The 24,233-nt window shown below is 45.2% G+C and overlaps 1 protein-coding gene across 8 annotated transcripts in view; it reads right to left on the reverse strand.

Moving 5' to 3' along the window:
* The window catches only part of LRRC4C (leucine rich repeat containing 4C), a 930,888-nt gene that overhangs the window by 93,401 nt on the left and 813,254 nt on the right, over positions 1-24,233 (reverse strand). For 5 of the 8 annotated variants that reach the window (XM_065592780.1, XM_065592781.1, XM_065592782.1 and 2 more), the window contains one exon: positions 13,490-13,664. The exons of the other annotated variants lie outside the window; for them this stretch is intronic. The gene's annotated coding sequence lies outside the window, so the exon portion shown is untranslated. The remainder of the gene's footprint in view (positions 1-13,489; positions 13,665-24,233) is intronic. 8 annotated transcript variants of the gene reach the window in all.

Here is a 24,233-nt window from a genome sequence, read left to right on the forward strand (position 1 = left end):
TCTAACAGCTTCCAGCCAAGGTTCCTAGGCCATTTCACAAACCTAGGCCTGGTCTACACTAGGCGTTTATGTCAAAGTTAGCGCCGTTACATCGAATTAACCCTGCACCCGTCCACACTGTGATGCTATTTAGTTCGACATAGAGGTCTCTTTAATTCGACTTCTGTACTCCTCCTCGACGAGGGGAGTAGCGCTAAATTCGACATGGCCATGTTGAATTAGGCTAGGTGTGGATGGAAATCGACGCTAATAGCTCCGGGAGCTATCCCACAGTGCACCACTCTGTTAACGCTCTGGACAGCAGTACGAGCTCGGATGCTCTGACCAGCCACACAGGAAAAGCCCCGGGAAAATTTGAATTTGAATTCCTTTTCCTGTCTGGCCAGTTTGAATCTCATTTCCTGTCTGGACATCGTGGCGATCACAGCAGCACTGGCAACGATGCAGAGCTCTCCAGCAGTGATGGCCGTGCAGTCTGTGAATAGAAAGAGGGCCCCAGCATGGACTGATCGGGAAGTCTTGGATCTCATCGCTGTGTGGGGCGATGAGTCTGTGCTTTCTGAGCTGCGCTCCAAGAAACGGAATGCAAAGATCTATGAGAAGATCTCTAAAGACATGTCAGAGAGAGGATACAGCCGGGATGCAACGCAGTGCCGCGTGAAAATCAAGGAGCTGAGACAAGGCTACCAGAAGACCAAAGAGGCAAACGGACGCTCCGGATCCCATCCCCAGACATCCCGTTTCTACGAGGCACTGCATTCCATCCTCGGTGCGGCCGCCACCACTACCCCACCAGTGACCGTGGACTCTGAGGATGGGATAGTGTCCACGGCCGGTTCCTCGGACATGTTAGGGGACGGGGAAGATGAGGAAGGAGATGAGGAGGGCGAGGCAGTCGGCAGCGCTCACAACGCTGATTTCCCCGACAGCCGGGATCTCTTCATCACCCTTACAGAGATCCACTACCAAGCGTCCCCAGCCGTTACCCCGGACACAGAATCTGGGGAAGGATCAGCCAGTAAGTGTTGTAAACATCTAAACATTTATTTTTAACAGAACAGGAATATTAACAATTAAAAGAATGGGTTGTTCATGATTACTTTGCCCTAGGCGCTTAACGGTTCAGTCATGGGCAGTGCAAGTTTTGAAAAAAAATCTAGCAATGTCCGGTTTTCCGTGATTGTCCTGCCCAAGCCGCTCTACTGTTTAGTCCCTGCTACTGCAGCTACAGTAAAATGCGGTCTATATGTCCGGGGATAGAGCAGTAATCCTCCTGGGACATCTCGATGAAGCTCTCCTGGAGGTAATTGGAAAGCCGTTGCATGAGGTTCCTGGGGAGAGCGGCCTTATTGGGTCCTCCGAAGTACGACACGTTGCCGCGCCACGAGACTATCAAGTACTCGGGAATCATTGCTCTGCACAGCAGGGCGGCATACGGCCCTGGTCTTTGGAGGCTTTCCCGGAGCATTCTCTCTCTCTCGCTCTCAGAGATCCTCATCAGGGTGATGTCGCCCATGGTGACCTGCTTTGAATTAGGTAGGGGAATGTTAGTGTTGGGACTGCTTGCCCGTTCCTTTACAGAACTGTAACCGCTGGTTTGCAGCCACGCGGTGGAGGCGGGAGAGGGGCAGCCGAAAGGGATCGTTCCCGGGGACAGCCGCGAGGGGGTGGGACAGGGGCAGAGTTCCCGCTTGCCGGATTGCTGGCAGCAGGGACTGACATTGCTTTAAATGTGAAATGAGGCCAGTGGTAATATAAAAGTTTTAAACTGCCACAAGTCTACGGCTTACCATGTCTGCCTGCAACAGAAATTCCGTTGTGCTGCCCCGCTTCTCAAATGTGCTGTGCAAGACCCCAGGCACTGAATGCGAAGGCCGAGAATTCGACCTTGTGCTGAGTGCGCATGTGATAGGTGCTGTGCATGGTCTTGTTCACAGAGGAAGACTATGTTCTTTGTTCACAACTACATTTATCTTTCTGATGAATTCACTCCCTTTTTTCCATTTCCACAGCCCCATCTGCGACTGTCTCACAACCTAGCCTGGCATCACACTCCCAGAGGCTAGCGCGGATTAGGCGTAGGAAGAAGAGGACACGGGAGGACATGTTCTCGGAGCTTATGGCCTGTTCCCGAGCCCAGGCAGCACAGCAGACCCAGTGGCGGGAGAACTTGACCCAAATGCACCAAGCAAACATGGATCGGGAGGAGAGGTGGCGGCAGGAAGACCAGCAGGCGACTCAAACGCTGCTTGGACTACTGAGGGAGCAAACAGACACGCTCCGGCGCCTTGTGGATGTTCTGCAGGAACGGAGGCAGGAGGACAGAGCTCCGCTGCAGTCTATCTCTAACCGCCCTCCCCCCGCCACCAAGTCCCATACCCACCTCACCCAAAGTGCAAAGAAGGAGAGGCGGCAGAGTCCGTGCTAACTCTCACTCCACCCATGCAGAGAGCTCTAGTAGCAGAAGGCTCTCATTCCCCAAAATTTGAAAAGTTCTTTCCTTCCCGCCTGACACAAGCCCCTGTCCAAGTTTCACCTCCCAGTTCCATGTGTAGTTGATAATAAAAAATACGTTTCTGTTAACTACTGTTTCAATCATGTTCTTTTGGAGGAGGAGGGGAAAGGGGGTTGGTAATTGGACAGGACAGTCACCTTTGGCAGGGTACATAGGCGGGGGCAGGTACAGCAGCAGGGCACATACACAGTGCAGTGATGCAGTGACTAGTTACCCTGGTTAGTCTTGGAGGTGGTTTTCATGTTATGTGGTGGGGGGTGGGTTGCTCTGTGACTTTGTGGCGGGGGAGGGCAGTTACAGATCTTAAGCGGCGGTCCTTATGCAGGATCACAGAGCCACGCAGCAGGGGATCTGTAACCGTCCTCCCCCTGCCACAAAGTCACATAGCCCCCCCATACACAAACTCCCGATCAGGAGGGGTGACAGGCTCCGTTGAAACAACCATCCCACCGCAGCGGAGCCTGTCAATCCTTGAGTTTAGAAGCTTCATTCGCGTCACTACACTACACCCGCTCCGCACCACAGTCTGCGTCCCAGTTTTTAAAAATTCCTGCGAAAACAGTATTAAAGAAAACGGTGTGCATTAACAAAGTAGAGCTATTTTTATTTCGAAACGTGTGTTGGAAGGGGGGTGAAGGGGGTATGTAACTGGATAGGATAGTCAACATTAACTGGGTAAAGAAACGGGGGCAGGTTCAGCTTCTCTGTACACAAACTTTGAAGTCACAGGTTACCCTGCTCACTCAGGAACTTAGCTTTCAAAGCCTCCCGGATGCACAGCGCTTCCCGCTGGTCTCTTCTAATCGCCCGGCTGTCTGGCTGTGCGTAATCAGCAGCCAGGCTATTTTCCTCAACCTCCCACCTCGCCATAAAGGTCTCCCCCTTGCTCTCACAGAGATTGTGGAGCACACAGCAAGCTGCTATAACAATGGGGATATTGGTTTCGCTGAGATCACAGCGAGTCAGTAAGCTTCTCCATCTCCCCTTGAGACGGCCAAAAGCACACTCCACCACCATTCTGCACTTGCTCAGCCGGTAGTTGAAGAGTTCTTTTTCACTGTCCAGGGCGCCAGTATAGGGCTTCATGAGCCAGGGCATTAGCGGGTAGGCTGGGTCCCCGAGGATGACTATAGGCATCTCCACATCCCCAACAGTTATTTTGTGGTCCGGGAAGTAAATACCTTGCTGCAGCCGTCTAAACAGACCAGAGTTCCTGAAAACACGAGCGTCATGAACCTTGCCCGGCCATCCCACGTAGATGTTGGTAAAACGTCCCCTGTGGTCCACCAGTGCTTGCAGCACCATGGAAAAGTAGCCCTTTCGGTTAATGTACTGGGTGGCCTGGTGGTCCGGTGCCAGGATAGGGATGTGAGTTCCATCTATGGCCCCACCGCAGTTTGGGAATCCCATCGCTGCGAAGCCATCTATGATCGCCTCCACGTTTCCCAGGGTCACTACCTTTGGCAGCAGTACATCAACGATTGCCTTCGCTACTTGCATCACAACAACCCCCATGGTAGATTTGCCCACCCCAAACTGGTTCGAGACTGACCGGTAGCTGTCTGGCGTTGCAAGCTTCCAGAGGGCTATGGCCACTCGCTTCTGGACAGTCAGTGCAGCTCGCAACCGGGTGTCATTGCGCTTCAGGGCAGGGGACAGCAACTCACAAAGTTCCAGGAAAGTTCCCTTCCTCATGCGAAAGTTTCGCAGCCACTGGGATTCATCCCAGACCTGCAGCACTATGCGGTCCCACCACTCAATGCTTGTTTCCCGTGCCCAGAATTGCCTTTCCACGGCATCAACATGACCCATTGCCACCGTGATGTCCTCGGCGCTGGGTCCCGTGCTTTCTGAGAGGTCTGTGCTACTCTCAGACTTCAGGCAATCACCGCGGTGCCATAGCCTCCTCGCCTGACTTTTCTGCATCTGCCTCAGGGAAAGCTGTATGATAAGCTGCGAGGCGTTGAGAGCAGCCACGACTGCAGCGATGGTCGCAGCATGCTCCATGCTCGCAGTGCTGTGGCGTCCGCGCTGTCAATGACTGGAAAAGTGCGCGAACTGATTTCCCGCCGGCGCTTTCAGGGAGGGAGGGTGGGAGTGATGGACGGATGACGACAGTTACCCAAAAGCACCCTGGACACATTTTGTTACCCAGAAGGCTTTTGCGGCTACACCCAGAATTCCAATGGGCAGAGGGGACTGCGGGAACTGTGGGATAGCTGACCACAGTGCACCGCTTCGAATGTCGACGCTTTCACCGTTAGTGTGGACTCACAAAGTCGAATTACTGTCCTTAGTGTGGACACACACATTCGACTTTGCAATATCGATTCCAAAAATTCGATGCAAGTAAAATCGAACTACTCTCGTAGTGCAGACAAGGCCCTAGATTGATGAAACCTCACATAGCCATCTGCGGTAGGTAGGGAGCATTATCCTCACTTTATAGATGAGGAAGATGAGGTTTTGAGTAGTCAAGTTGCTCAGTCTTACCAGACACTTAGGCCTGGTCTACACTACGAGTTTAGGTCGACTTTAGCAGCGTTAAATCGAATTAAGCCTGGACACGTTCACACGACGAAGCCTTTTCTTTCGACTTAAAGGGCCCTTTAAACCGGTTTCTTTACTCCACCTCCGACGAGGGGATTAGCGATAAAATCGGCCTTAGCGGGTCGGAATTGGGGTAGTGTGGACGGAATTCGACGGTATTGGCCTCCGGGAGCTATCCCACAGTGCTTTATTGTGACCGCTCTGGACAGCACTCAGATGCACTGACCAGGTAGACAGGAAAAGTCCCGCGAACGTTTGAATTTCATTTCCTGTTTGCCCAGCGTGGAGAGCACAGGTGACCATGCAGAGCTCATCAGCACAGGTAACCGTGATGGAGTCCCAGGATCGCAAAAGAGCTCCAGCATGGACCAAACGGGAGGTACGGGATCTGCTCGCCATAGGGGGAGATGAATCAGTGCTAGCTGAACTCCGTAGCAGTAACAGAAATGGCAAAATATTAGAAAAGGTCTCCAAGGCCATGAAGGACAGAGGCCATAACAGGGACGCACAGCAGTGCTGCGTGAAAATTAAGGAGCTACGGCAAGCCTACCACAAAGCTAGAGAAGCAAACGGAAGGTCCGGGACAGAGCCTCAAACTTGCCGCTTCTACGTGGAGCTGCATGCCAGTCTAGGGGGTGCAGCCACCACTACCCCAACCGTGTGCTATGACTCCCTCACTGGAGAAACACACAGGGAAGAGGGTTCGGGGTACGAAGAAGATGAGGATGGAGGTAATGTAGATAGCTCACAGCAGCAAGGAAGCGGAGAAACCGGTTTCCCCAAAAGCCAGGATATGTTTGTCACCCTGGACCTGGAACCAGTAACCCCCGAACTCATCCAAGACCCTGAGGGCACACAGAGGACCTCTGGTGAGTGTACCTTTGTAAATATTACACATGGTTTAAAAGCAAGCGTGTTTAATGATTAATGATTAATTTGCCCTGGCAATCGCGGCCAGTACAGCTACTAGAAAGTCTGTTAATGTGTATGGGGATGGAGCGGAAATCCTCCAGGGACATCTCCAGAAAGCTCTCCTTCATGTACTCCCAAAGCCTTTGCAAAAGGTTTCTGGGGAGGGCTGCCTTATCCCGTCCGCCGTGGTAGGACACTTTACCACACCAGGCCAGTAGCACGTAGTCTGGAATCATTGCATAACAAAGCATTGTAGCGTACGGTCCCGGTGTTTGCTGGTATGCAGACAACATCCATTCCTTATCGCTCTTTGTTATCCTCAGGAGAGTGATATCATTCACGGTCACCTGGTTGAAATGGGGCGATTTTATTAAGGGGACATTCAGAGGTGCCTGTTCCTGCTCTGCTGAACAGAAATGTTCCCCGCTGTTAGCCACGCGGTGGGGGGAGGGGTGAAGTGATCATCCCAGAGAATTGGGTGTGTGGGAGGGAGGGGGGTTAGTTGGGTTTGTGCTGCATGTTAACCTGGAAACCACAGCCCCTCCTTTTACATTGCAAACCCATTTTAAATGGCCAACCCAATTCATGCTTGATATGGGAAATGAGGGCGCTGCTGTTTGAAACCATTCCCACATGTTAAGAAGGTTAAAAAAGCCAAAAGACTGTGGCTTACCATGGCTGCCTGCAAGCCAAAATCTGTTGCCTGGCACTGCATGAGTGATCTCTCACACGAAACCGGCAGGCCCTCACTATAAGAGGAAAAATGTGATCTTGTAACGAAAGCACATGTGCTATGTAATGTGAACAGCAAAATTTAACGTGAAAGAGTGTACCCATTGTTCTCTAAAATGTGTCTTTTTTAACCACCTCTCCTTCTCCTCCACCAGCTGCAAATGTTTCTCCTTCACAGAGGCTAGTGAAGATTAGAAAGAGAAAATGGAGGATGCGGGACGATATGTTCACGGAGCTCCAGATGTCCTCCCACGCTGAAAGAGCACAGCAGAATGCGTGGAGGCAGTCAATGTCAGACTTCAGAAAAGCACAATATGAACGAGAGGAGAGATGGCGGGCTGAATCGCGGGATGAACAGAGCAAGTTGCGGGCTGAAGATGATAGGTGGCGTCAGCTTGCAGACAGAAGGCAAGAGTCGATGCTCCGGCTGCTGGAGCATCAAACTGATATGCTCCAGCATATGGTTGAGCTGCAGGAAAGGCAGCAGGAGCAGAGACCGCTGCTACAGCCCCTGTGTAACCAACAGCCCTCCTCCCCAAGTTCCATAGCCTCCTCACCCAGACGCCCAAGAACACGGTGGGGGGGGGCCTCCGGCCACCCAGTCACTCCACCCCAGATGATTGCCCGAGCATCAGAAGGCTGGCCTTCAATAAGAGTTAAAGTTTTAAACTGTAGTGTGTCCTTTTCCTTCCCTCCTCCCCCACCCATCCCGGGCTACCTTTGCAATTATCCCTCTAGTTGTGTGATGAATTAATAAAGAATGCATGAATGTGAAGTAACAATGACTTTATTGCCTCTGCAAGCGGTGCTCGAAGTGGGGAGGGGAGGGTGGGGTGGTTGGTTTACAGGGAAGTAGAGTGAACCGGGTGGTGGGGGGGGCGGAGGGTTCATCAAGGAGAAACAAACAGAAGTTTCACACCGTAGCCTGGCCAGTCACAAAACTTGCTTTCAAAGCTTCTCTGATGCGCACCGCGCCCTGCAGTGCTCCTCTAACCGCCCTGGTGTCTGGCTGCGCGTAATCAGTGTCCAGGCGATTTGCCTCAACCTCCCACCCCATCATAAATGTCTCCCCCTTACTCTCACAGATATTGTGGAGTGCACAGCAAGCAGCAATAACAATGGGGATATTCTTTTCGCTGAGGTTTGAGCGAGTCAGTAAGCTGCGCCAGCGTGCTTTTAAACGTCCAAATGCACATTCCACCACCATTCGGCACTTGCTCAGCCTGTAGTTGAACAGGTCCTGACTCCTGTCCAGGCTGCCTGTGTACGGCTTCATGAGCCATGGCATTAAGGGGTAGGCTGGGTCCTCAAGGATCACGATAGGCATTTCAACATCCCCAACGGTTACTTTCTGGTCCGGGAAGAAAGTCCCGTCCTCCAGATTTCGAAACAGAGCAGAGTGCCTGAAGACACGAGCATCATGTACCTTTCCCGGCCATCCCACGTTGATGTTGGTGAAACGTCCCTTGTGATCCACCAGGGCTTGCAGCAGCATTGAAAAGTACCCCTTGCGGTTTATGTACTCGGTGGCTTGGTGCTCTGGTGCCAAGATAGGGATATGGGTTCCATCTATGGCCCCACCACAGTTTGGGAATCCCATTGCAGCAAAGCCATCCACTATGGCCTGCACGTTTCCCAGAGTCACTACCCTTGATATCACCAAGTCTTTCATTGCCCTGGCAACTTGGATCACAGCAGCCCCCACAGTAGATTTGCCCACTCCAAATTGATTCCCAACTGGCGTTCAAGCTTCCACAGGGCTATCGCCACTCGCTTCTCAACTGTGAGGGCTGCTCTCATCCTGGTATTCTGGCGCTTCAGGGCAGGGGAAAGCAAGTCACAAAGTTCCATGAAAGTGCCCTTACGCATGCGAAAGTTTCGCAGCCACTGGGAATCGTCCCACACCTGCAGCACGATGCGGTCCCACCAGTCTGTGCTTGTTTCCCGTGCCCAGAATTGGCATTCCACGGCATGAACCTGCCCCAGTAACACCATGATTTCCACATTGCTGGGGCCTGTGCCTTGTGAGAGGTCTATGTCCATGTCAATTTCCTCATCACTCTCGTCGCCGCGCTGCAATCGCCTCCTCGGCTGGTCCGGGTTTTGCTTTGGCATGTCCTGGCTCTGCATATACTCCAGGACAATGTGCATGGTGTTCATAGTGCTCATAATTGCAGCGGTGATCTGAGCGGGCTCCATGATCCCAGTGCTAGCTATGGCGCCTGGTCTGAAAAAAGGCACGAAACTAGTATCTGACGGACCAGGAGAAGGAGGGAGGGAGGGAAGGAGCGCCGAGTGACGACATGGCATACAGGTACAGGGAATTAAAATCAAGAAAGGTGGCTGTGCATCAGGGAGAAACACAAACAACTGTCACACAGAATGCCCCCCCCCAAAGATTAAACTCAAAACCCTGGGTTTAGCAGGCCGTTGATTTCACGGAGGGAGGGGAAGCAAATGAATACAGAACAAATCTATTTTTTACATCTTAAACTGGCAGCCGACGGTGCAGCATGACTGATAGCCACTGCAGTACAACGATGACGGATACCAGTCGTAATATACCATCTTCTGCCAAAAGGCAAGGGGCTGCTGCTGTGTAGCAATGCAGCCCCACGTCTGTCAGCCCCACATCTGCCAGCACCCAGATCGCCCTCGGCCTCTTCTGGGTGCTTAGCAGAAAATACTGGGCAATTGGCAGAAAATAGCATACTACAACTGATAGCCATCATCAGCGAGACAGTTGCATGTCTGCCCAGGTGCCCATGATTGACAGCCACTGCAGTACGATGACGACGGATACCAATCGTAATATACCATCTTCTACCAAAAGGCAAGGGGCTGGTGCAATGCAGCCCTACGGCTGCCAGCCCCACGGCTACCAGTCATGCTGCACCGTCTACCGCCAAAAGGCAGTTAGCTGCTGCTGCTGTGTAGCAATGCAGTACCACGTCTGCCGGCACCCAGATGACATATGGTGACAGTGAGCTGATCTGAGCGGGCTCCATGCTTGCCGTGGTATGTTGTCTGCACAGGTAACCCAGGTAAAAAGGCGCAAATCTATTGTCTGCCAGTGCTCTGACGGAGGGGGAGGGGACTGACGACATGTACCCAGAACCCCCCGCGACACTGTTTTGCATCATTCAGGCATTGGGATCTCAACCCAGAATTCCAATGGGCGGCGGAGACTGCGGGAACTGTGGGATAGCTACCCATAGTGCAATGCTCTGGAAGTCGACGCTAGCCTTGGTACTGTGGGCGCGATCCGCTGACTAGAGCACTTAGAGCATTTTATGTGGGGACACACACAATCGGCTGTATACAACCGATTTCTATAAAACCGGCTTCTATAAATTCGACCTAATTTCGTATATTGCAATCAAAGGTATGACTACAGCATGTGTAGACATATCCAAATTAGGTTTAATCTAGCTAGTGCTAGTAACAATATCAAGGAGTTTCAGAGAAATCAGAGATGAGAAAGACCTACCAGATTGTCTATTCCATCCTCTGCCCCATACTCTCCCAGGCCGATACATGAGAAGCACTAGAGCATTATGCACACTGAAAGACAAGTGTTTTCGTCACACTCAGAGGTCTGGTCTACATGGGAGGGCGTGGGGGGAATCGATCTACGTTATGCAACTTCAGCTATGTGAATAACGTAGCTGAAGTCGACGTACACTCACCACGGTGTCTTCACTGCGGTGAGTTGACTGCTGCCGCTCCCCGGTCGACTCCACCTGCGCCTCTCGTGGCGGTGGAGTATAGGAGTTGCCAGGAGAGCACTCAGGGATTGATTTATCGTGTCTAGACTAGACACGATAAATCGATCCCTGCTGGATCGATCGCTGCCCGCCGATCCAGTGGGTAGTGTAGACATACCCAGAAGGGAATGCTTAGTGAGAGCAAATCCTTAGGAAGATACTTCTGTAGTTACAAAATGCCAGTCCTCCTTCATGAAGATATGAAGAACATGTTTTCTTCTGTATTATATGCCCATGTCTATGGATTATTTTTATAGGTGTGCCTATAACTTCAGGAAGGAGGAAACCCCCTTGCATTTCATAGATGACATAAAAATGACAATCTTAAAACAAAATAGAAATAACAAATAGCAGTCATCCTTACATTCTGTAGACAAATAGCTAGACATCCATGTTTTTGCTAACTAGAATTAGCTAGCGCAACCCTACTTATTAATGAATAACACAGCTTCAACCCAATGACTTCGTGTTTAATTTAGATGTACTTAACAAAGAATTTGGCCATCTAATAACTTCACGATAATCATTATACTGCACACTCTGGCCTCTCAGAAATTCACAGTGGGGACGGGGTAGAACTCAGATTGTTGTGTTCCAAAAGTAAATAAGGATCTCCATTAGTTATTAGCTGTATAGGGTTTATGACTACAGTTGAGCAGTACTGATTCTATCCAACAGAGGGAAGGGGTGCAACTGCACAACTATACATTTCATTATAAAGCACACACTAACTCTTCAGCGCAATTCCCTCTGAATTGATTAAATGATTATCTTAGAACATAACAGAAACACATTTTGCTTTTAAGACATTATGCAATTTTTCAATATTCATGAAGGGCGTATGTCTTATTCTGTGTTTGTAAAGCACTACGCAAATTTATGCTGCAATATAAATTAGTTTTAATAATAATTATTATTTTAATTAAGTGCTAGATTCCATTTAATAATATTAACCTTGAGTATTAAATTGCACAGCTGTTGGGTCTCAATAAAAATCTGAATTGGGTCTAATGGAACTGAAGTCTCATTTTCAACCTTTCTGGCAGTTTACCACATTGCCAACATATCATAACCAATCTGAAAATCAACCCCTTTGGGTTAATATGCACAATGTTCAGTTCATAGATCGTGAAAGGGTATAAACTAATTGTCATGTTTAAAAAGTTAAAAATTTCTAACTCGGTTTCTGTCATCCGTCAAATTGGATAAATGCAGTATTGTTGTAGCTGTGTTGGTCCCAGGATATTAGAGAGACAAGGTGGGTGAGGTAATATCTTTTATTGGTCCAACTTCTGTTGGTGAGAGAGACAAGCTTTCGAGCTTTCACAGAGCTGAAGAATAACTCTGTGTAAGCTTGAAAGCTTGTCTCTCCCATCAACAGAAGTTGGTCCAATAATAATAATAATTAAAAAAAAAACAGAGCCAGTTAACTTTTTTTTTCTAATAAGCAGTTTTAAGTTAAAAACCAAATCTGCCAAGCAAGAGCAGCAATAAGGGCATCAGTAACATGTCATTAATAATTTAAATAATTGGTTTATATGAAAAGAGGTGGAGACTTCAGTGGAAGCAGGAGGAGGTGTATAACTAAGTTTCTCTGCAATATTCTGAATTGAAGTCAAAGGAGTTTGAGTTTCAGGTAAATGCTGCAAAATATTTTATACAAAGGCTGGGATAGGTTTCAACAGAAAAAAAGAGCCAGAGCCAGAGCATGTTATGCACTCCCACCATTAAAATCGTCTAGACACTCTAGATCGAAAGATTATTTCTCAGAAGTATTTGAACACACTACTGCTTCATTTTGCTCCACTAGAGTAGAGCAAAGTAATCATAAACTGTTTATTCACTGAAATTAGCCCTTTATCCTGTCTGCTAACTGTTCATGCAACAATTGCCAATTTTCTTATTTGATTTCTTAGTTGTAATAACTATTTTTCCAAAACATTTATTATTATTATTATTTTATTATTAAATAAATAAATAATGGCACTTCATGAGTCCATTAGTATTTATTGTGTGTGATTGGTCACATAAATCACATGGTACCATTTCTGTTCCCTAAGTGGATGAACTATGCTTTGCAGATCAGAGGCACACCAAGATAAGTCACTGGGGCTTTGAATCCCTTTGGTAGAGGGAAAGAGAGAGATTGCAGGCCTAGGAAACTTTAGACATTTCAAATATATTCCTGTCCTCAAGAAAGAGTACTTTGGCTGTGTACATGGATGTCAGATTTAAAATCGGCTGTGTTCCCTTACTGAGGGGCAAAGAGACACTGGTAGCAGACTTCACATTTGCTTTGTTTTTGTCACACTGACACTTTTGATGTGAATAATATTATCAATTGCATTGTGAACATCCCTAACTGTGCATGAACTCACATAATCACATTCATGGGTGAAGTCTCCCCAACATGTATTTGTATGCTCATAAATGAGTTGTTTGAATATTGATTAAATAAACCAACAAAAAGTGGCACAAAGATGGCAAAACTCCCACTAATTTCAATAAGCAAAGATAGCACTCCTTGTCTTTCGGTGTGCATAATGCTTTACAGAGCAAATAAAGAGCTACATACCAGTGTTAAATAATAACACTACTTCCTAAATTTCATTACTTTCAGAACCTTCCAAGGTAGCTATGAGCCTTCGAGAAAGCATACTCATCAGTACCCATACATAGTCTAAAGAGAACAAAAGAAATAACCTCTTCACCAGAACACCATCTTAAAGGGGCCCAGATGCGTCCCAACTCTGCCATAGCATTCTTTGAAGAACCACATCAGAAGAAAACTCAATGGTTCTCAAAAATTACAGTGTAAGATTAAACCTGGTGTGGAACAGAAAACTGACTTCTTGTTCTTAGTAGGGGGCCTCATCACACCTAGAGGAGGATGAAGATCTCATTGACTCATGCAGACTTTCCTGCATTTTACATCCTGGTAAAGACGCACCTGTAATAAGTGCTATATAAATGACAATAGAGATAATGATAAAGCATATAACCTAATTCTTACCTGCTCTTTTAAGTATAAAGTTTCCTGGGAGTTGCCTTTGCCCCAAGAGGAAACAACAGAGTGATTCATTGTGGATGAAGTTCAGGGCCTGCCCAAGCAAAGGACTGTGGAAGCAAGTTTTTCTAGCTCTGTTGTGAAACCAGTAGGCTTGGAACCACTTAGACTAGTCTAGCATCTGCAAGGAAAAGAGGTTCAAATACTCCAGAAAATTAGGAAACAAGGCACAGGACAAAATGAAAGAAAACTGGGCCAGATTCTGCTCTCACTTTCAATTGCATAAATATGGTGTAGTCAATGGAGTTGCTCCAGTTTTAAAACAGTGTAACAGAAACTAAACTAAGTTGTATATATTGTTTACCAATAAAGTTGCTGCTTCAAACAACTGGAAACATTGGAATTTTTTCCAAAACACTCATCCAAATTAAGGAGTAATGGCTAGAGCCCTACCAATTTCATGGCCATGAAAAACGTGTTACGGACTGTGAAATCAGCCCTCCCCCGTGAAATCTGATCTCCCCCGCTGCTGGGAGCCCTGGAGCTCCTAGCTGTGCTTGGGAGGGACAGGAGTTGTCCTTCTCCTGCATGGCTGCTCTTGGTAGGGTGATCAGACCCACCTCCAGAGGCAGCACAGAAATGAGGGTGGCACACACACACACTCCTGCTGCAGCTCTAGGTGCCGAGCTCAGGGCAGCCCAGAATTGGGGGCTTCCTCTTCTGCTGCAGCCAGGGCAGCCTGGGTTCAGGGCTTCCGTCCCCCTGCCACTCCAGCTGGGGTTGGGGCTACCAGGGTTCGAGGCTTCTTCCCCTGTGGCTCCTGCTGGGGCTCAGGGTAACCTGGTAGGGGCTTTTTTCCCTGGTGCTTCTTCAGGGGCTGGGACACCCATTTTTTCTGGGGGGGGGGAAGGCAAATTGGCAGGGCGTGACTGCCTTAATCTGTCCCTAGCATGGATTAGCAGCTAGGAATCCCCAGATGGGGTGCTCCCAGCAGCATGGGGGAGGTCCTACCCATCTCCACCTCCAGGAACCTCCTCTAACTTCAGGAAGCTGGGAGGGTGATGCACTCAGAACCCAGCTCTGAAGGGAGCACAGAAGTGAGGATGGCAATCCCTACAACAACTTTGCAACCCCCTCCCCATGATCCCATTTTGGGTCAGGACCCCGAGGGTTACAACACCATGAAATTTCATATATAAATATTTGAAATCATGAAATTGACCAATTTTAAAACCCTCTGGCCATGAAATTGACCAGAATGGATGGTGAATTTGGTAGGAACCTAGTAATCAGTAGTAATATTTCAGCACAAGAGCCATTTTTAAGGTATCAGTGCATTTTTAAAAAAGTACCTGAAACCTTTTCAGCATTTTTTGTTTAAAGACACGCCTATAAATTCAATAACAATTTTTTTCTCTTCAAATTCTCTACAAAAATAATAATTCTTTGGCTGAAACCTTGCAACATGGTGCCAAATTTCAGCTTGCAACAGATATTAATCATGACTAAGTAATTATAAAAGAAGAATCCCAAATGATGCTAACAGCAGCAGTTTAGAAGTGGAAATGCAGACATAAACCTGAACTATGATGTAACTAGCATGTATTTGTTTAAAGTGTAGTTTTGATTATTGAGATTCCTGTTAAGACAACTCTTAACCTGTAAAAACTCTCCCTGCCACAAACACTGGGCTTGACTCTGGGAATGGCTGAGAGCCTGGAACTCTCAGCAGAAGAGTTATAAAAGAACAGTACCTGCCAGGCTCATACCCATTATCCGTAATGGTATTAACCATATCCCACACGTGACCAGGAAGTGACCTATAAAACATCCAATTATCTATAAATTATCTCAAGCATTCTGAAAGCTCATGATTTTACCATGAGTCTCACAACAACAGGTTTCAGGGTAGCAGCCGTGTTAGTCTGTATCCTCAAAAAGAACAGGAGTACTTGTGGCACCTTAGAGACTAACAAATTTATTAGAGCACTCTAACACACTCTAAAGGTTCATAAACCAGAAGGCCAATTAAAAGAACCAACAATGTATTTATTTATTTTTAAATGTCATTATTTTTAAGCCCAGATTCATGTGTTTTGGGTTTTCTCTGGGGATTGGGGTAATTGGACTCATGTTTTATGAACACTTGGATTCCTCAATACTGTATCTCATTTATGTATTACAGAATAAATTGTCTGTTGGTTAAAGGAAATGGATTGACAAGTCTGGAGACAAGTTCTTCACATAAATCTAGAACAAGTACAGAGTGGGCAACAGCAGAAGAAGATCTGTGAACACCAGACCTAGCCTATGCTAGAATAATTGTAAAGGTGAGGATTGTCATTCTTTCTTTACACACATTCAGTGAGACCTAGCAAACTCATTTTATAAAGATCTCCAAGGAGTGTTTCCCCCCTCTACCTCCTAATATAGGCTGTTTTATAAATTATACGGCACTGACTAGTGTGTATGTCCTTGTTGAACCTCATCAGCTTTCTTTTAGCCCTATCCTCCAATTTGTCTAGGTCACTCTAGAACCTATCCCTACCCTCCAGCATATCTACCTCTTCCCACAGCTTAGTGTCATCTGCAAACTTGCTGAGGGTGCAATCCATCCCATCATCCACATCATTAATGAAGATCTGAATAAAACTGGCCCCAGGAAAGACCCCTGTGGCACTACACTTGATATCAACTGCCAACTAGACATCCAGCCCTTGATCACTCCCCGTTGAGCCTGACGATTTAGCCAGCTTTCTATCCACCTTACAGTGCATTCATCCAATCCATACTTTTTTTCACTTGCCGGCAAGAACGCTGTGGGACACCATATCAAAAGTTTTGTTATAGTCAAGCTAGATCATGTCCATGGTTTTCCCATATCCACAGAGCCAGTTATCTCATCATAGAAGGCAATCAGGTTAGTCAGGCATGACTTGCCCTTGGTGAATCCATGTTGACTGTTACTGATCACCTTCCTCTCCTCCAAGTGCTTCAAAATGGATTCCTTGAGGACATGCTCCATGATTTTTCCAGGGACTGAGATGAGGCTGACTGGTTTGTAGTTCCCCAGATTCTCCTTCTTCCCTTTTTTAAAGATGGGCACTATATTTGCCTTTTTCCAATCCTCCGGGACCTCCCCTGATTGCCGCGAGTTTTCAAAGATAATGGCCAATGGCTCTGCAATCACATCAACCAAGTCCCTCGGCACCCTTGGACCCATGGACTTGTGCATGTGCAGCTTTTCTAAATAGTCCTTAACCTGTTCTTTCATCACTGAAGGCTGCTCACCTCCTCCCCTTACTGTGCTGCCCAGTGCAGCAGTCTGGGAGCTGGCCTTGTCTGTGAAGATTGAGGCAAAGAAAGCATTGAGTACTTCAGCTTTTCCACATCATCTGTTACTAAGTTGCCTCCCCCATTCAGTAAGGGTACCACACTTTCCCTGACCTTCTTCTTGTTGCTAATATACCTGTAGAAATCCTTCTTGTTACCCTTCACATCCCTTGCTAGCTGCAACTCCAATTGTGGTTTGGCCTTCCTGATTACATTCTTAAATGATATTTTTATACTCCTCCCTAGTCATTTGTCCGAGTTTCCTCTTCTTGTAAACTTCCTTTTGGTGCTTAAACACACCGAAGATTTCTCTGTTAAGGCAAGCTGGTTGCCTGCCATATTTACTATTCTTTCTGCACATCGGGATGGTTTGCTCCTGCGCTCTCAATAAGGCTTCTTTGAAATACAGCCAGCTCTCCTGGACTCCTTTCCCCCTTATATTAGCCTCTCAGGGGATCCTGCCCATTAATTCCCTGAGGGAGTCAAAGTCTGCTTTTCTGAAGTCCAGGGTCCATATTCTGCTGCTCTCCTTTCTTCCTTTTGTCAGGATCCTGAACCATCTCACGGTCACTGCACCCTCCTCCTTGTGTTTCCTCCTGGTATCCCTCTTCCCCACTTACCTCCAGGCTTAGGTCACCATCTCCTGGTGAACCTAGTTTAAAGCCCTCCTCACTAGGTTAGCAAGCCTGCCTGTGAAGATGTCCTTCCCTCTCTTCATTAGGTGGATTCTATCTCTTCTTAGCAGTCCTTCTTCCTGGAACAAGAATGGTCGAAGAATCCAAAGCCCTCTCTCCGACACCACCTGCGTAATTACACATTTACTTCCAAAATTCGATGGTCCCTACCTGGGCCTTTTCCTTCAACAGGGAGGATGGACGAGAACACGACTTGCACCTCAAATTCTATCCCATGTTTCTCTATGAAGTTCCAAGTGGTCAGAGAATGCATAATAGTGATAAATGTATTTTTACTAAGTAGCCATGGATATGTTACAATATATAAAATGCTATGGATGGCCACCACCAATGGCTCTGGTACACTTGGCACACTTGTGAATGAAGTAATCCACATAACATATGTAATAGCTACTGAGCTATGCTCACCAAATACCAGCATCACGTGTGGATGAAGAGAGATACTGGGTTTCTATATAGATTCCAACATACAAGGATATCATTGATTTACAGTACTGTGGTGCAGCTATGGCCGGGTTATTTAAGCAAACAAAAAATGTCTCCTTAAGAACTGGTTTATTTCTCCGCTCAGTCACATAAGAGAGAAATAGAGCTAATGCTATGGACTTACAGTGCTTTATGCATTCTGACAAACCAAATGAGGTTTGTCAGGATGGGCTCTAGGCAGCACAGAACTGCTGCAATTTTACATCTCATTGATTACCAGAATGGGAATTGTGAACAGTTCTCCAATTTCCACACAATATCAAAAATACTCTTTGCAGACCAAACATACACAAAGGCTTCCAGAGACAGACAATAAAGGGAAGCAACTGTGTACAGTATTGTTTTTTGTGTGTGTCTGAGTCAAGCCCATCTGACCTTTATATAGGCTAATAATAAAGCAATAAGGTGACATACAGCAGAGGGTGTCATTCTGAGAGTAGTTCTGGAATGGGTTGTATAGAACAAAAGGGCAGTACAATGCCCCTAGGCTCCAGGGATACTCTTATTTTTGAAAAGTGCATCCTGTGTATCGCTGGCATAGCAGCATTGCACAGACTGTAGGAATGCACAAATCAAAACAAAGAATATTAAAATAATGACAAAGGGATGACAAAGCCAGTTGAAAAATTAAGTTTTTTTTATTACTGCTACATTGTCTCAATCACCAGCTGCTCTGAACTTTGGTTTTATTTTTTGACAAAATGGCCAGGGAACCAAGTAACTTTTATTTATTTATTTTTATTAAAAAGATCACAACTCTATTCTCTTCTGGCATTGTGAATTATTAATTATTATTATTATTACTGGCTACATCAACCATGGGCCATAGAAAGTTGTTGTTAAATGAGGAAAGGGCTAAAGTTCTGAGCATGGCAAATGGAAAAAAAAATCCCAGAAAAAGTCCCCGTGCCATGTTATTCAAATGACATTATATATGCTGACGTGTGTTAAGCAAGCTATGATATCCACTAACACTGGAAAGTGCTCAGCAAACTTCCACTGGCTTCAGTGGGACTGAAGGGCCTTCAGCATGTTGTAGAATTGGGCCCTTAATAACTGGGCTGACTCAGGGATTAATCCTGTGAGGTGCTGAGCACCTTCACCTCCTGCTAAACCCTGCAGGATCAAACAATGAGCCACTTTTTGCAACCACCGTGGCAAGAAGAGATGTGATTTAAATTACAGAAGGGCCCGAGACTAATACAATAGATATTATATCTATCACCATGGCAGGCAGGCTGGGCAGTCCAACAGATTAGACTGGAGGCCAGGGGATCTGGATTCTATTCTCAGCTCTGCCTCTATCCTTGGGGAAATCAGTACATTCTTCCTGTCTCCATCTGTACTTTTAAAAAATGGGCCTAATGATATTTACCTTCCTTTGTAAAGTGCTTTGAAAATGATGGATGCAAATTAGATGGATTCATACAATTTTGGGCCAGAAAGGACCATTGTGATCATCTAGCCTGATCTCCTACATAATACAGGCTATAGAATCTCACTCATTCATATCCACATCAAGTCAATAACTTCTGCAGCTAGGGCACATGTTTCAGAAAGACATCCATCCTAGAGTTAAAGGCTTCAAGAGATATGGAATCCACCACAAGCCTTGGTAATTTGTGCCAATGGTTAATTACCCTGACTGTTAAAAGAATGTGCCTTATTTTTTTATATAATTATTATACATATGATATATATATCTATCCCCATGGCAGATGGGCACTTTCAATGTACTTTGGATCAGGTCAGGAATGCTAAAATATTTAATAGATAAATTAAATAAGACACCATAAGAGGATGATACACATTCTGCCCACACCAAAACTACTAGACATCATTCCTAATCCTGTTCTTATAAAAGACAATTCAAATACTCCCAGTGACTCCAAAGGGAGCAAGTGGGGACCCCATATTAACTCAAATTAACATAACAGAACATAATTAAAAGCAAACAACACTAAATATTCCCAGCCCCAAATCACCAGAGAAAGGAATGAAGCCACCGAAAGTCATCCTCATCTACTCCCATTAGGGCTTGAAGGCAGATAATAGATCTAATAGAATCAGCATTCACATCAGTGAAGATTCTGTGGAGTACACAGGTTCATACCCGGATTGATATAGGAGAGATGAAACACTTAAGATACTCAGAGTTGCTCTGCCAAAAGCTTAGTTCTCCATAGTCTTAAACAGAAAATGCAAGAGTAGGTTTTGCTATATAACACCCGGAGGCAAACAAATATTACTGCTCCATCTTTCAGATGAAGAAGCTGAGGCACAGAGATGTGAAGTGACATGACTAAGGGCCAACAGGATGTCTGTGGCAGAGCCAGGAATAGACCTTAAATCTCCTGATTCCGGGCCAAAAAATAATCCAATTAAAAGATAAAAATAATGTTACCCTATGTTAATAATCAATAAATTGAACACCTTTTTTCTACAATAAGGGAAAACTTGTTCACAAAAGCTTGTTTGCTGTGCAGAAACAGGGGGTATTAAAAGCTTTTTGTGACAACGGTGACTTACTCGCTGGTCACCACCAGCTTCTACTGTGGTTTCTTTAGGCCAGGTATAAAATCAATGGAACAATTAAGGGACTTCTGTTGCTATTGTACCTTTCACCTGGGACTTCATGCAATAATACTACTTCACCTCATTATAAATGTAATGCAGCCTGGAGCATAAAATCCCATTTTCTACATGGTTACTTTGTCTTTCTCTAAAAAGTATATAGACAATGCAACTGTACCACCAGCAGCAGATAAAAACATTGACACAGTAGACTGAAAACAGGGTTTTCTTTCCCCCTTTACGTTGCTATATTGTCATAGTTTATAATAGCAATAATGACCTCTAGGTTGGCCATTCTTCATAGTTAGTAACCAGCTGGGTTAAGGTTCCTCAAGGGCTGTAGTCAGTCATTAGCTACCATGAAAGGCCTGACCTGGTGTCATTGTTATTGCTTAAGTACTGTACACACTGGCAAACTGAAATTTGAGTCATATCTATATTATGCAGATAGTACTCAAAATGACCAATAGACAATATGTTACTCAATGTCTGTGTATACAACTGAAGAAGCTATAGTGAAACCTATATCTGCAGGATGACATGCAGGCAAGACCCATACATTTAACACAACTATTATTAAATTTGTCTCCTCTCTTACTATTATGCAAAATATTAAGAGAGTCATAATAGTTTTCCTTCCTTCTACAACAAACTGAATAGGTAATAGCTAGATTATGAGTTCCTGGGGGCAGGGGCTGTGTCTGCTTTCCTGTTTGGAAAGCATCTAGCATATTATGAGCACTTCTGAATGTAAATAATGAAGCAACCTACGACAGATATTCTCAAATTAATACACTTCTGCATCTGAATTTTCAGGTTACTGCTTATTGTCTACAAAGTATTATTGAGGGGGCTTGTAATAGTTAATATATTTATTCCTGACTTTGTGCTTATAATAGAAAGAATGGTCTTGTGGTGTCTGAGAGCCAGGAGATCTGGATTATATTCAAGGCTCTTCCACAGAATTCCTGATTCTTTGGAGTAAGTCATTTAGAGTCAAATTTTCAAAAGGGGCCTCTAATTTTGGGGGCCTTGGGTTTTGTGTGTCCACTCTTGGAAGCTTAGAGACCTGCATTTAAGTTGTGCTGAGCTCCCACTGATTTCCATAAGAGTAATATGTGCTCAGCACTTTTGAAATTCAGGCCTTGAAGGTGTCTACAAACCAAGGAACACAAATTTAGACGACACTTTTGAAAATATAGGCTTTAACCTCGCTGTGCCTCAGTTCCCTATCTTTAAAATGGAAATAACAATTCTTACCTACTTCATAGGAGTTATAGGCTTAATTAGTTAACATCTGTAAAACACTTTGGGATCCTCAGACAGTAGAGCCTATAGAAATGCTAATTATTATTATTATATTGTTGCATATTATTGTTACTTCCTATTTCATATATATACCTTTAGCTGTAGAATACAATATCCATCCTTGATGCAGATCTACTACTCCCATAAGTGCTCATGGGAATCATGCTGAGGGGAGAATGGACCCTTTAGGATAACGTTTAAAGGGTTTTTGGCAAAAATAGAACTTTCCCCCCAAACTCAGACATTTATATGGGTGAAAGATGCTGGGATTAAAGTTCTCTTTCACAGAGCAAATACCATCCTGGACAACAACAGTGCCAGCTACTCACTGCACACCCTGCCCCCATCCATGACAAGAAGCGGCCATCACTGGGGTTGAGATGAAAACTCTTTTGATGTGGCTATGGAGGGGTGTATCACTTGTATTTGAAGAAGGTTGAAAGAGGTAGCTGAAAATACTGAATCAGCTATTTCAGATACATGTTCCATAGTAGCCAAATCCAGCAGCATCACATAATGGAGTAGAAAAGCAATAGTCTCTTTACATGCGTCTGAGGTAGCTGCACCTGGAAAATTGCATTACTTCTGGGTACCTCATTACCAAACAGAAGGAATTAATAAAAGAGCTACAGCAATGATCATGAAACTGGAGGTACTGACCTATGAGGAAAGATTGGAAGAGCTAAATAAATCTAGCACGGTCAAGTGACAACTGAGAGGGAACATTATCATTTATACAAAAGGGAAGGGCATAAACATCAAAAAGAGAGAGGAATTATTTAGTGTGATATAAGGAGGATGAGAATAAAAATAACTAGGAGCAAATGGATGAAATAAAGAAAGAAAAATGTAGGCTGAATATTAGGAAAACTTTCTTAAGAGTAAGATCTATCAGGCTGTGAAATAATCTTTTGAGGGGAGTGGTGTTAGACCTATTGCTTGGAACTGTTGAAAGTAGAGTAGATAAAGCACAAGACAGATAGAAACAATCATTCACTGTCCTCAACACCCCAGCGTACTAGATAATCTAAATATGTCTTTATTTAGATCTCTAATTTCTCTGAGAATGTTCCCTCTAGTCAATTGTTTTTGAATATCACTGTGTTTCAGCACTCTTACAGAAGCCATCAAAACATATAATTTTGTGACCTTGTTTCTCTTATCTTTCCCTCTACTTTAAATAAAGAGCTTATGTAATCACTATATTTATGCTAATGTTTTTGTACTTGACTCATTTTCTGTCTCTGAAAACTTCTTTTATGCAGTCACTAGCCAGGACATTTAGCATTTTTCCTGCAAAATGCAGCCCTTCTGCACTCCTCTGATTTTTTTTATAAGGTCACCCATCACCGTGGTATCTTAGTGACCTTATAAAAATCTGGATAGATAGAAGGATGAAGAAAGGCTTGGGCAGAAAAACTGCTAAATGCCATGACTGTCTTCCATCCGCCAACACGCACATACACTTTTCTTTAAAATACAAAAGACCAATGCTGCACTCAAAAGCTTTCTAAAAGGTGAGGGAAAAGGTCTACAAAACTGTAAATATGTGATATAGAAGATTCCATGCTAAATGCAACTATAGGAAGCAGGACCCAAAAGCTTTTGATATCATAGGAAAATAAATAGTTATCTCTGCATGGTTTAAAAAAAATCAAAATATCCTAACCTTTACTGGGAAATTGCATTTAAAATACTTGATAAGAAATACCAGGTATCTGTAAATCTTAGCTTCAGTGTTTTGAGAAGTCTCTAGTTTTAAAAAAAGAAAGCTTGGTGGTTTTCTAGATTTTAATTTGAAAAGTCACATTCATATTAAAAATAAAAGTGCAAATACATTTTGAAATGTCAAAGGCAAAGGAAGAAAAAAATATATAATCCAGCAATAGTTGCAGGCATCCTGATATTACCTTTTCCTTCAACAGCTGCCCATATCATCAGTCTCAAATAAGGGTATCTTCGTCTCAAAACTAACATGAACCACTTAGACCAGGGGTCAGCAACGTTTGACACGCGGCTCACCAGGGTAAGCACCCTGGCAGCCCTGGCCAGTTTATTTACCTGCTGACGCGGCAGGTTCGGCCCAACACAGCCCCCACTGGCCGCGGTTTGCCATCCCGGGCCAATGGGGGCAGCGAGAAGCCGCGGCCAGTGGGGGCTGCGATCGGCTGAACCTGCCGCGTCAGCAGGTAAATAAACTGGCCCCGCCCGCCAGGGTGCTTACCCTGGCGAGCTGCGTGCCGAACGTTGCCGACCCCTGATTTAGACTGTCACCTTTTCAAAACAAAAATCACTATGTGCTTTTATGATTCTCTTGCAATGAGTATTCTGAAATACAAGAATCCTAAATCCCA

The sequence above is a fragment of the Chrysemys picta genome, chromosome 4 (assembly GCF_011386835.1).
Source record: "Chrysemys picta bellii isolate R12L10 chromosome 4, ASM1138683v2, whole genome shotgun sequence".
NCBI lineage: Eukaryota > Metazoa > Chordata > Testudines > Emydidae > Chrysemys > Chrysemys picta.